General features: G+C 40.1%; 1 protein-coding gene across 2 annotated transcripts in view; it reads left to right on the forward strand.

The window, feature by feature from the left end:
• Positions 1-14253, forward strand: part of TTC27 (tetratricopeptide repeat domain 27) — a 2723583-nt gene that overhangs the window by 2413029 nt on the left and 296301 nt on the right. The window lies entirely within an intron of this gene.

The raw sequence follows: 14253 nt of genomic DNA on the forward strand, positions 1-14253 counted from the left end.
CATAACAGCATCTTCCAGTTGCACTACCTCTAGCATGTGTTACACCCCGTAGAAGAGATGTGTTGTGGTCTGCAGTACTGCTGTGAGCTCAGGTCTGTCCTTGATCCATGCGTTACTCTTGGCATTAATCAGTATGTGCTCTGTGCCTGTATCACTGATCTGAATGCTGCTATTTACATCATTATGGAGACTGTGCATGTACTCAGTGGCTTGAAGAATGATGCAATACAACTTTTGCATGGGCTATGGAATGGTATCTATTGGCTGTACAGTAAACCTGAGTGCAGGGATAGGAAGCAGAGAGTGGTGCTTAGTTTAGTGGTGGCTAAAAAGGCACCCATTTGAGCATTCATGTTGTAAATGGTAAACAAACTCTGGTCTACTTGTGCTGGTTTTGTGGTCTTGAATTGATCTAGATGCAAGATGACTGTCAAAGGCTGGGGCACCCAAATGACACAGATTATTCTAGAGACAACATCACTGTCAGCATTGATTGAACAGACCCCCCCCCCCACCTGCCCTTGGCCGGTCTCACATACATGGCTACTGATGCTCTTCATGATCTGCTCCTGTGAACACCTCACCAGATTGCACACTCTTGCCTCCATAGGTGTATACTATCACCATCCTCTGTGTACAGATGGAGAGCCACACTAACTTGTGGCTGTCATACTGGCCACAAATGCCATACATCTGATGATTTCCAACATGGAGTACCTCATCAAGGCACACATACCCACATGCTCCTGTAGTTCTGCACTTTCCCTGCCATGAATCATATCAAGCCCTGAGATGCAAGCCACTACAGCCACCAACATTTGTGGCATAGCAGCTCCACTCCACCGCTGTTGTCCTTGACTCCACACAACCGGATACCAGATTGCATGGCTACTGCATCTGCCTCCCATGAATCTAGCCCATGTGATAGAATTGCTGTCACCAGTCACTGCCCCCCTCCGCCAGTGTAAATGATGAGTGTGCCCTACCCACCCCATAATATGAGTGGGTAAGGTGATACCTGATGCAGCACATCATGGCCAGTCCATTCACTGTAGCGCATAGCCTGGATTATCTATTGCATGCAGTCATCCTTTTACTTTGTGTTGTCTGAGTCCTAGCCATAGTTGCAGACCAGATGCTGCCTCCTTGTCACTACACAGTGTATTTTGCCTTCTTCTGCATTGCATGATGTCCTGATGCTGCCTGTTCCTCCTGTGACTGGCTGCCATGCTCATCTGCTGCTGCTCTGACAGGAGTGGTAGGCCATACTGTGATGGCTACCTGCTGCTGAAAGTTTCCTCACAGCTGTTATTCATCATGGCATACACTATTAATATCTGGCTGCAGGTGTCATGTGAATTTACCATCACTCTGTTGGATGCATGTAGACAGTAGAAGCATTTGTTAAGTACACATGCACCCACTCCACAGCATTCTCTGCTTCTGCATGCATAGTATTATATGCCATCTCTATTGCGTTCTGAGGATTGCATATGAGAGAGTCATTATTCATTGTTCAAATTCATATCCAGTAACCCCTGCATCATACAGCAGTGACACCATTGTGTATGATCTACCGTGCGATTGCATGGTAACTGTATATAGTGCTCTCTGTACCTGCCACGTCTATACCTTGCAAGTAGTTGACCTTGTGGAGTGTCACCAACATGAAACATTGATACAGGTCAGATGCTTATTAGATATGAGAATATGTGCATTGCAAACTACTTAGGATTTGGAACCCTTAATGTTGCTATATCTGTTTCTCTGTGGACCATGTGGGGACGTAAGGGTAGTGAGTGTATAAACAATGGCTCCCAGGATCACATAGAAATGGTCAATGTCATAGAATGTCTACATAGTTGTCTTCTGTGCAGTCCTTGGGAATGCTATATGCCGCTCCACGTGCTGCAGCATAATTTTGACAGACTGGTGTAGGAACCATGAGGTTGACGCCTGCAAAATTCCTAGCATGTTCCCTGTAAGTCGATGAATGTTCCCTGTAACTAGCATGGCTAATGCTATATATTCCTTAGTGACCAGTGTGATCAACAGTCCATGCATCCCTTGTATTCTGTATATGGGTGGCACAGTTCAACAAGCTGCCATATTATCCCTATCCTCACAGGAGCATTACACAGTCTGGTCAGCCAAATGATGGTATGTACAGAGCTGGTGGGATCATCTACCTTGGTGCAGAGGGCTGCAGATCATTACAGGCAGTGGGACTGAGAATAGCCTCTGTCTCATGCTTATTTAGTACAGCTGTTGATGTGGCATACATTCTGTCATCCTGTATAATGGTAGTTGCTAATATTTAGAAGAGATAATTTCTGAGTCACAAAGTGCATGAATTATACATTTCTGAATTGTTCTGCTGTCTTTGATGGTGTCCTTTACATATTTATTCCCTCTTACTTGTTTTTGGAGCCTCATTTCCATATTATATATTACAGTCATTTATGTACCCTGAATACTGCACTGTTTTTCCTCTAATGAAACCATGTTTGTGTCTCTGAATCACCCCTACTGTGGTTACTTCTCTTCCTGCATGTTGCACAGTGCGCTGCACTATCTTAAATAATGGCTGTTGATGTTATACTGCGCTATTAAATTTCTTCATAGTATACTGAAATGGTTTATTTGAGTCATTAGAGTGTGTATCACCATCTGTTTTCATAAGTAATTCATTTAGTGCATCATAATTTCCATTACAAGTCTAGAAAGATTGATTTATGTATATGACAGATATTGGATTTAGTTCTTAGGTTAAAGATGATGGTACAATGATCTGCATAAATTAACGAGTATGATTATCCATGGAAAGAGCCTAGATTTGTGATTATGATTTTTAGAATAGTGCTGTCCCTTGTTGGAGTTCATGCTTGCTGTTCTAAATTGTTTTGATTAAGATCGTTAATTAACATTTTTACATACTTATCTGATATTGAATAGTTTACATAGTGTTTCATTAGTGAAAATCTGCTGTAAGGATTTAATTTTAACTGTAAGAAACACAAATGGTGTATGATATTTATTGTATGAGCAGTTTCTAGTCCTGAGTTATTTATAGTATTTATTGGGTACTTTTCCGTTAAACCCCTACCAGTTCTCGCTGTTCTCTTTTGCCGGTATTTCAGTTTCTGTGTGTTAAGTACATGTGTAAAAGTTACAAACCAGTTTCTGTAGTGATGTTAGGTGTATAGTACCGTGTTGTCATAGCAGAAATACCTGAAGTCCACCCTTAAAGCTCTACCACTTGCTGGACATTTTTTTTTTTTTTTTACACATAATTCACCCAGAAGCAAATAAGGTTTTCTTAAGGCATATTGCACACATACAAGTTCCCGCTTTTTATTTCAGTTTACAAGCATGTGAAACACTAATCAAAGCTGTGGTTTTCTCTCATGTAATCACACCTGTGAATATTATGACTGCCATGGATGTTACGCTGTGGGATTTGCCAAGAGATGAAGAAGCGGCTATTACATTTCTTCAAGAAAGAGGTATTCTGCACAAAGAGAGATTGCGTTCATATAATCACCTGATGAAATTGAAAGGTACCTCTAACCCCAAATGACTATGCAGCCTTCATTCCTGCCGTGAAGAGAAAGGTGACCGAACACACACATGGTTTTATGGATCCCGCATCCCTTTTGTAACTGCTGTTCACTTCATTTGTCTATGGTGTCTGGAGTTGACATCTGTTGAGTTCTGCCAAGCACAGCTTCAGCTTAATCACAACACAACGGTAAATTGGAATAATTACCTCAGAGAGGTATGTGCCAGTTCATTGTTATGTCGCCCAATGTGAACATAGGTGGCCCAGACAGAGTGGTGGAGATTGATGAAAGCTTATTCACCCGAAGGAAAGCTAACGTAGGTCAGGTTCTTCCCCCACAATGGATCTTTGGAGGTGTGTGTCAGGAAACTAATGAATGCTTCAGTGTTGCTTTTCCTGACCGATCCACAAAAACATTACTGTCCGCAATACAAGACAATGTAAAAGATGGAAGCACTATATTCTCGGACTGCTGGAGAGGATATCAATCTGAGGAGTTGGAAGTGGATGGATACCAGCATTTCACCGTGAATCACTCCTATAACTTTGTTGATCCAGACACTGGGTGTCATATGGAGTGCTTGTGGGGTACTGCAAAGTGGTGCAATAAATGCCAAAGAGGGACTGCTCGCCAACATTTACAGTCTTATTTGATTGAATTCATGTGGTGTCACATGCATGGCAAAGGAGAAATGTTCTCTGCTATGTTAAATGCGATCGTTACTTTCATGCCTGCTAGTTAGTGTTACACTACTTTCTTTGGACACTGCAATGTTTACTTACTGCTGCTGTGATCCCTGTTCAGTGTTAAAAAAAGTTTACATGTGCTTCTGATCCCTGTTCCATTCATTACATGTCATTGCTATTACTGTCTTATATTAATTAAATGTGCTACATACACGAAAAACATATTTCCTTCTTCGTGTACTTCTTTTAACATTAAACATTTTCAGTCCTGTATGAATGAGTACATACTGGCAATACACAGCAGTGCGAGGATGTGGTAGGGGTTTAATGGAAAAGTACCATTTATTGTTATATGAACAACTTGTATTCTTGGGTGGTTTCATTGGCTTCTGGCTTTTAGGTGTTCTTTTACAAATATTGAAATATTGCCACATATCCCATTGTTATTTAGGACTATGACTGACCAAGTTCTCAGACGTCTGCAAACTAGGGGCTTTAATTGACTCTCCGACTGACACAGACATCCTTCAAAAGGGTCTCACTGAGGCAGATACCTGGTGTCAAAACCATGGCCTCAAGCTAAATGCCAAAAAGTGCAGTCATCCCCTTTGGAAAAAAACGAAGTACCCACAAACTACCACATAGGTGGTAGCCCCCTAAATACGGAAGATGCAGTAAGGGATCTGGGGACCCAAGTAGATAGTAACCTCTCCTTTGATAACCACATTGCCAAAGTGGTTAGAAAATCCTTCTATGTGGCCCACCTAATCACAAAAGGGTTTGCATCCAAATCGAAAGAGGTCATCGGGCCCCTCTATGCATCACCCATTAGACCCATCATAGAGTACAATGCCCCATTTGGGATGTACCTTACAAGACACATGCCACAACTGAAAAGACCACAGAAGTACCTCACCAAGAGGATCACTGACCTCAAGCAGATGCCCTATGCAGCTCGACTGAAGAAACTACAGCTGTACTCGGTTGCATACCGCCTACTCAGAGGTGATCTCTGCCTGACATACAAGGCCATGTCCAACCCAGAATTGATGGACATGCTCCACCTAAAGAAAACCATATCCCCTCGAGCCACATGCTCCAGGGATCTAAACCTCACCACAACAATAAATAGGACATGCTGGAGGGATAGATTCCTGTCCCAGAGACTTCCCATGCTCTGGAACAAGATTCCAAGCTACATTAGGCAGAGCTCCTCGCTAACCCTCTTCAAGAGTAACCTTGACGAGTGGATGGGAAACAGGAAGTTTACCCCAGGGATCACTTCAATGGCTCTGCTGGACAGAGGCACAGGGAACTAATCTAAGGGGGCAGTGAAAGCCAACACATTCTAGCTAGGCTTATAAAGGCCTTCGGGCAGATAGCCTAGTACCACCTACCTATGAACTTATTACAGTGAAGAATGCTGCTAGGTGGGAAGTGGGAGGGTGATTTTGTGAGCCGTGGAGAGAGCTGGGTATGGGGGAGATAGGAGGGGTTATTAATATGATGATGTCATGTCAGGAAATTACAGAATGAGGAGATAAATGTGCTGTTCTGTAATGCTAGGAATTTGGCAACACAGCTGATGAGGAGGCGTAACAAAGGTTTGTACTGTATAATTAGGATTAAAGGCCGATTTATTTTTAATGGCATGTGTCTGCCAGGTCTTTGGAGAATTGTGGTTAACACTGTGGGGTACATGAGTCTTCTTGAATTCCAGGGCTCTGATAGTGTACCCAAAATCTTTATCTTTACAGCTGTTTTTATATTTAATTACCTACTAGGCTTCCACACATCTAATAGCAACCTTTTCTATTTGAATTATGTAATCCTCAGGCTCCACGTATTATCATATTGAATAAGGACAAAGGCTTGATAGCTCCCTGGCATGCCTTTGTCACTGTCAATCATATGATTATGCTTTCCAGGCTGTGATTTTTTTAGGTTTTGATGTCAGCATTCAGCAGGTTTTTGGTTACCTGTACAACATACCAGTTAAAGCATATTTTTGTTCTAAACTTCCCTTTTCTGAGAGGTTCCCTAGTGCTGTTTACTTGGATCACTGCCCTTTCTGTACATTAATACTGTCCCTCTACATGTTTAAAACTACAGCTGATTCTTTATGCTGATAACCTTATGTTGTTGACCAGTCGGTACAATTCCACCATCCTGATGACTTCACATTTAAAAACTCCTTTCTTGACTAAACCTCTTAAAAAATAATGTAGAATCTTATGCTGTGCCAAAGCCAGGGTTGTTTTGATTTTTGGGCTTGAGTATGCCTTCCCCTTAATATCACTTGGCAACGCTAGTAAAAAACTATATTCACACCAAATAAGATGTGTAGATTTGTTGTCTTTTCAAAACTTGGACATTGCATGCTACCTACAGTCTTATTCAGATTTCTTCTTGATAATTTTACACAGACAGTAGATAAGTGGTTCTTGTCATCTCACTTATAGTCACCTTTCCTTAAAAATATTATTTAAACTCTCTACTGTCCTGTTATTCTCATACAGGACATTTGTCAGTGTAGAATCTTTTTGCTGGTTACTGTTGCATTACCCTTACACTGTCCTTTGCATGCTGGTTTTTCTACTTGTAATGTATAAATTATGGTTGCACATTTTATGATTTATGTATGTGCTCAGCATTAAACTTGACTGCCTTTTGCCTAGGTTGTGGCTGGGAAAGGTCTTTTGGACCAGCCCACGTACCAAATTAACAAGTAATTATGTATGATAAATAAATATATATGGTACACATCATAGATTGATTATGAGTTGAACATTTGCTATTCAGACTCTTGCCACTTAGCTTCATTTTAGTTTTCTGAATTGTCTGCAGTAGTTTAGATTTGCTGTGCATTGCACACAATTTCTGGATGTGTTGCTACTTCATTTTTAGACAGACATAATGGGTGTGTTTGTTTATAGCTACAGAGATAGGTACTGTATGTCCACAGGGTACAGGTGAAGAGCATCTTTTCTGCAGGACATGGCATACAGGCGGTTGTAATACTGACACCATTTGTTGAATGGGTTTTTTTTTTTTTTCAAAATCTGGATATCATGTCTGGTAAGGAAATAACCTCATTAAACATAACTATCCTATTATTCTCATACTGAACATTTGTCAGTCTACAATCTTTTGCTAGATTTCAGATAAGAATACAATAATTAGTATAATGTAGCTTCCTGTATCCACATTTATGTGTTTGGATTTTACACACTGCATTTTTTATTCTGTTTCAGCACCTGGTGGACACCCCTTTGTTTGGTCAGTGTAGTGTCGCATCAGCCTTTTTAATCATGGAATTTCCTGTCACCAGGGTTTTACAAGCCACAACTGTTGTTTACTGATTGTGGATTGTTAAAAAATCCTTATTAGTGATAAAAAGATTGTGTGAAATATTTTTGCTACATGGTAGAATTAAACGTGGGATGCATCTCTCCCCCTTAGCCATCATTTAGTTTCTATTTGGTTATGTAAACCTTTTTTTCCCCTAAAGTGAGATACACATATATTTAGCTACATATTATCTTGTTAGGCATTTACAATTTTCACAGTTGCTGAATATCTGTTGTAAGTGCCCACCAGAATCACAGTGTCATCAGTATCACCTCAGCTCAGACGGTTATATTTTTGAGCTTCACCCTGTAGCCCTGGGTTTGCTTCTCGGTCACTCCTGAAAAGAAGCACTTATGCCTAGTGAGTTTACATGACTAGGAAGTAAGTAAATAAATGAATAGCTCATCTGTCTGCACTACTTTTGCACAGGTTTACTTGGAGAGATTGATGTATTTATAGTTTTCTCTTGACTGTTTCCACTTAACTAACAATATTGGATGCCAAGACTATGTCATACATTTGCTACACTGAAGGATGCCACCATTTTTTAAGAGACTAATAAAACAGTGTTTGAGTAGTGTCTACTTTATTACTCCTCATGTTTGATGGGTGTTTTTTTAAACTAAAAAGGGTGAAATTAGGTTCCTGTTTTTTTTAAACTTGAGTGACACTTGATAATTACAGTTCTAATGGATGACAATAGCTGATAAGGCTGTCAAAACTAAGAAGGTTGGGAATGGGCAGTTAGGTTTTTGAAACTAAAAGCTTACAAAATAAGCGTTCAGTTTATGAATGGAAACATCTCTCCTTTATGAATGTAAACATCTCTCCTTTATGAATGTAAACATCTCTCCTTTTTGTTTGTGTTGCACAGGTAGGTCTTCAGCATCTTTGTTGCACCTCCCTTTCACATATAGTATGTATGTGGCTTAGCCTAAGCGGTAACCAGCATTACTTATGTGAGTTGTAGAATAGAGGACACATGAAAGGCTGACATGTATATAGATAACAAATGCTGCAGCAAGTAGAAGACAGAGGGCACACAGGTTAAAGCATGCTCCCCTTAGTTGTCAAGGATGAGAAATCTGTGTAAAGAAAATGTTTCCTGATCAATGTTAATTTGTTTTGGAGTAGATACTAAAAGTATTTTGGAGAATTATGGCTGTCACAAAAAACACTAAGCACCATTTTCAAGCTAGTAACTTAAAGTGAATTGATTATATCTGTAGTAGTCTGCCGTTGGAACAAATAAAGTCATCCTAATCGGGCACCAGTGTCTCCAGCTGTATAAACATATCATGTTTGTATAAGATCACTGAAGTACTATAGAGCATAATTCTTCACAGGTAACTAGACATGTTGCTTCAATTTCTGTATTTTTCTCCATATGAAAAATACCAGTAGCACCTTTTTTTAATTATATTCCTTGGTGGGGTAAAAAAAATTATATTCAGAAAATAAATAGCATACTTTTGACTCTGGTTACAATAGCACCTCATTTAAAATCAGTTTAATTTTGCTTTTTACACTGGTGAAGTATATTGAATTACTGTTGGCAAATTTTCAAATGTGTCCAACAGGAGTGCAGTAACAGTACATTTAGGATAGTTATAGGCAGTATATTGGAATAAAACATATGAAGCATGAAGGCACATTTCCAGTAATTTCTACATCAAATTTTAATAACTAGATGTCCCCTACTGTTTTCAATTAAATACAAAAGGTAATTACTGTAGTCCTTGGCATTTACGTGTGTATATGACAGATACATAAATGGCGTTATCAGTGTAGCATTTGTTGCTGGTAGCTAACAAGATCTTAGTACCTTATGAGTTTTTCATCAAAATGTTCTGTGAATAGATGGTGCAAGTGATGACGTTGTTGAAATAGTGGCAGTGTGTAGTCATCTGTGTAGATGGCCTAACTTAGTAAAAGAGCTCAGGGCACAACATTAGGGTAAGAATCAATTACTGTAACCACACCTGGCAATGCTTTGGAGTTAATGCAAGTTTACCTGTACTACCAGTGGTGTGACAACCTGTGCTATAAGGCAGTGTAGGTCAATTTTATTTGTGAAATCTGGATGGGAGAAGTAAAAGGCAAGGGAGTCTGGGAAGTATTCTGCGAAGAGAAGCGCAGGCTTTGGCCTTTTGAGTGGCTGTTCCTTCATAATAAGTGCCATGTGTGCAGCCTCACAGAGATCCCAGTAGATTAACATGCCTGCATAGTGCTAGTTTGACATCTGGACACTGTTACCTGGTGCATCACAAAAGCTGTATCATTTTGGTCAGTTTTATGTACTTCTAAAAGGAGCTCTCATAATAGAGACAGATTAATTTTGGAGTATGAGCATAAGATGAGGATTTGTACAAGACTTTACCTTCCCATATCATTATACAGAGAAATGAGCTGCACTTACTCATTTGCCTTCATTACAAACTTATGAAGTAGCAAACAGTGAGCAAAGGGAAATACAAATATAAAAGAGAATAAAATCTGCTATTGCAGACTAGTAAGCAGCATACAACTTCCACCTGTGGTGTATTCCTACACATAGTTTTTCTTGGAGAAACCTTCCAGTCCTTGAACAAGGATGCCTGTATGTTTACATTTCCTTGGCTGTCCTTGATAATTAGCTGGGTTTAGCTGAGTCCCTTGGATTCTCCTCTGCTACTTTAAATTCCAATTGAAGGTTTCCCTCCCTTCCCCCACCCCCAAGTGATTGCTCAGGTACAACACACCAAAGGTTTTAAAATCCCTGGATGCCATATTTGCTCTAATTGCAGCTGAAAGCCCTCCAGGTGTAGCATCTCTAGTAAGTGGTAGCATTATTTTTATTTTTTTCAGTGTTGTATTCCACACTGTAAACTCACTGTTCCTGCATAGAGTAGTACAGTAATTTCTCTGTAAGGTAGCTTTCCAGTTATTTTTTATTTTTGCTGGTATAGTTTATATTTGGATATTAGAAGCTTATGTTTTTGTTTTTGCTCGCTCCCAATTTCAGTAAACCTGATTCAGAGTTCCTCTAAATGATAGTCTAGACTACTTTATAATGTCACAGTACTACTAGCTTAAAAGTGATTCCAATAGCTTCTTTCAAAAATAAGGGCATGAATATAAGCTACTTTATTAACTGTGTCTTCATGTAAAGCTTTTTTGTTTAATTGTCATAACTACCTGCTATGTCCAAACTCTTTTTTCTCTCCTCCACGTTTGTCTCTCTTTCTCCCTAAAGTACCCTGCTCCCCATTGGGCTGTTCCTGATATAGTCTGTAAGAACCTACCTACCTGGTGACAAAGGACCCTATCGAAATACCTGCGGTCTCATCTAACAGCCTTATTTTCCCTGCACCCTCCCTCAAGGAAGCAAGAAAGTATGTGGTTATCTAAGTCCTACTTGTAAAGCTGACTACCGTGTACTATTGCTTCAGATGTTCTAAAGTACTCTACAAGCCTGAACAGCTAGCAGCCTTTACCCCCCCCCACCTACCCTGTATCCAACAAACCTCTTCTACTTTATAATAACCCCCTTTACTAGCTATCACTCCTTCCCTAGTTCTAAACCAGCAAGCTCCCTTACATACTTACCTGCAATACTAGATATGCCCACTAGATGGCATCCTTATCCCATCCTTTATCTCTTGCTTATCCCGCTGTATTTCTTCTGTAATTACACTACATCTCTTAAGTCCTAGACCTGCTCTTATTTTCTCACTTGCCCTTTACTTCAACTGTCTACACCCACCTGTTTTTTTTCTCATAGACTTCTGTTTTATCTCTGATCTTTCCCACTCCTGACTTGCCTAACTTTCCCTCAGTTACTAGCATTGCTGATCATTTCTTCTCTAGCTTCTCCTTCACTTGTCTCTACCCACTCTGTTCGCCCTGCAGACTCACTCCACTCCCCTACCCTACCCCCAAATCCCACCCCTAACCACACCCCTTCCCTTTTCCGCCAATCACAAACCCTTCACCATTGGCCACTTAACTCCAATTCCCTCCTTTCACTTACCACTCCCTAGCACTCCCACCACACCCTCCACCTATTCCTTACCACACCTAGTATACCTTCGAGCCTATAACAGCAACCTAACAACTTACCCTTCCAGATGTATAAGCTACCCACACCACCCCAGCCCTGTTACAGAGGTTACTCATACTTACACTTCTACCACCTCTAACTTTTGCTTACCTGCTAACCTCCTACGGACACCCATTATATCCACACCTTCTCTACCTCAATAGGCTATCTACCTCTCATTCTCTATCTGTTTTCACTAACCATGTTAACATAACGTCTACACCCAGCTATCTACTAGCAAAAAGCCATAGGATATCCCACATTAGATATGACTCTCCCAATCCCAGAAAATCTCTACCTCTATATAGTAAATTCCCAAATCCTAGACTTCAAACACTACTCTTCTCTTTAAAAGATGGAGACATTCACCCAAACCCAGGCCCAACAACTGCTATTACCACTCAACTCCTCAACCCCAACCCCTCTACTATCCATTCCCTTACCAAACCACCTAACTCACTCTTAATAGCTCACCTCAACATACATAGCATTAATAACAAAGTTGCACAACTCCATGCTCTCTTGGAAGTCTACTCCTTTGACATTCTTTGTTTAACAGAAACTTGGTTAAAACCTATAACTAAAGACAATGAAGTCATCCCACCCGGTTATAATATTTTACGACTTGACCGTGCAACCAAAAAGGGTGGTGGTGTAGCTATCCTATTTAAATCTGGTTTACAGATTACTACCTATGACTATAAACCACCTCAAGACTCCAACACTGAAATTCTTATTACCAAGCTTCAGCTAAACACATTCAAATCCATCTATATTATCTGTATCTATCTTCCTCCTGGTAATAGCATTGCCACCATAGAAAATATCCTTTGTTTGTTATCCCAAAATTTACCCCAAGAAACCATAATCCTAGGTAATTTTAACATTGATTGGAAGTGTTGTAGCAGTAGCCCCCCTACCAGCCATATTAACCTTTTTAGTTTTTCTCAAACCATTACCTCCCCTACCAGGATAAACAAGCCTAATAAGAAAGAAAGTACCTTAGATTGGATTCTCATAAATAATCAGTCCCCAGACATATGAAGCTGGAACCCTTCCTGATGATGTAAGTGACCACTCACTAACCTACATCATCAGGCTTAAATCCAATCTACCTAATCCAATTAGGACAATTAGAACCAAGAAAAACTTCAACCCCAATCTCTTCCAGAAAGAACTAAGAGCATGTAACTGGTCTCCCTTAAAATACCTCACACTGGAGGAAGCTGTTAATTACTTTAATTCTAATTTCCTAGCCATAGTAGACCACCATGCACCAACTCGCTCTATTAGAATGAGAACTAAATCTGCCCCATGGCTTTCAAAAGAAACCAGGCAAAAAATCCATCTCAGAAATAAATACTGGAATAAATCTCGTTTAACTAAAAACCCAGTAGACCAAAAAAACTTCAGACAGCTGAGAAATGAAACTAAAAAAACTATACTGTCTGACAGAAGAAACTACTACCTACAATGCCAGCAGACTCACCATAATAAACCACAAAAGTTCTGGGCGAGTATTAATCAATTATTACACCCAGGTTAATCCATCACACCAAACCCACAAGGCACAGACCAGGAGAATCCCAAGCAGACTGCTAATGCCTTTAATACCTTTTTCACTGAGGCCATTCAAACTCTTGCCAGTCAGTTATCTATACTTACTTAACTATATCCAACTCTAACTCTAACCCATCCCCTCCATTTCTCTTCCAACCAGTCCCAACAACATATATTCTTACCATTATCCAAAAATTGAAACTGTGCACTCCTTCAGCAGACCAACTACCCACTGAATATCTACAAAAGGTAGCCAAATCCATCACCTATCCCATTTCCATTCTCATCTATGGAATCATCAGTGAAGGACACATCCCTAAAATCTGGAAACTATCCCCCTTCACAAGGGTGGGAACTCTACTGAACTCTCCAATTCTCCAATTACCGTCCCATAGCCCTACTTTCTCCCTTAGCAAAGATCATGGAAAAATGCATCCACAGACAATTGCTAGACCACCTAATCCAAAATAACTTACTTTCAAATTCTCAACATGGTTTCAGACCTTCCCACAGCACTACTACTGCCCTCCTTTCCTTTACTGACTGTATTAACAAAAAGCTTAACCTCAATATGCTTTCCTCTGCACTGTTTATAGAACTGTCTAAGGCATTCGATATGGTAAATCACCAGATACTTATAAATATCCTCAAATCCCTGTCACTAGATGCACTAGCTGTAAAATGGTTCCAGTCCTACTTAGATAACAGACAACAGGCTGTACTTTGGCATAACATTCTATCTACCCATCTGCCCGTTAACATTGGTGTTCCTCAAGGGTCCATATTAGGACCTCTCCTGTTTTCTATATTTATCAACGACCTTCACCTAGCAATCCCCCAAGCTACATGCATACAATATGCAGATGATTCCATATTTATATGCTCAACCACATCTATATCTGAACTTCACTCCCTTACCCAAAATGTGTTTAACACAGTTGAACAATGGTTTACACAGCGCTGTCTCCTTCTGAACCCCCCAAAAAACTAAACTCCTCCTTTTTACTCCTGC

Source organism: Protopterus annectens, chromosome 1.part2, assembly GCF_019279795.1.
Source record: "Protopterus annectens isolate FY-2018-M chromosome 1.part2, PAN1.0, whole genome shotgun sequence".
Classification (NCBI taxonomy): Eukaryota; Metazoa; Chordata; order Ceratodontiformes; family Protopteridae; genus Protopterus; species Protopterus annectens.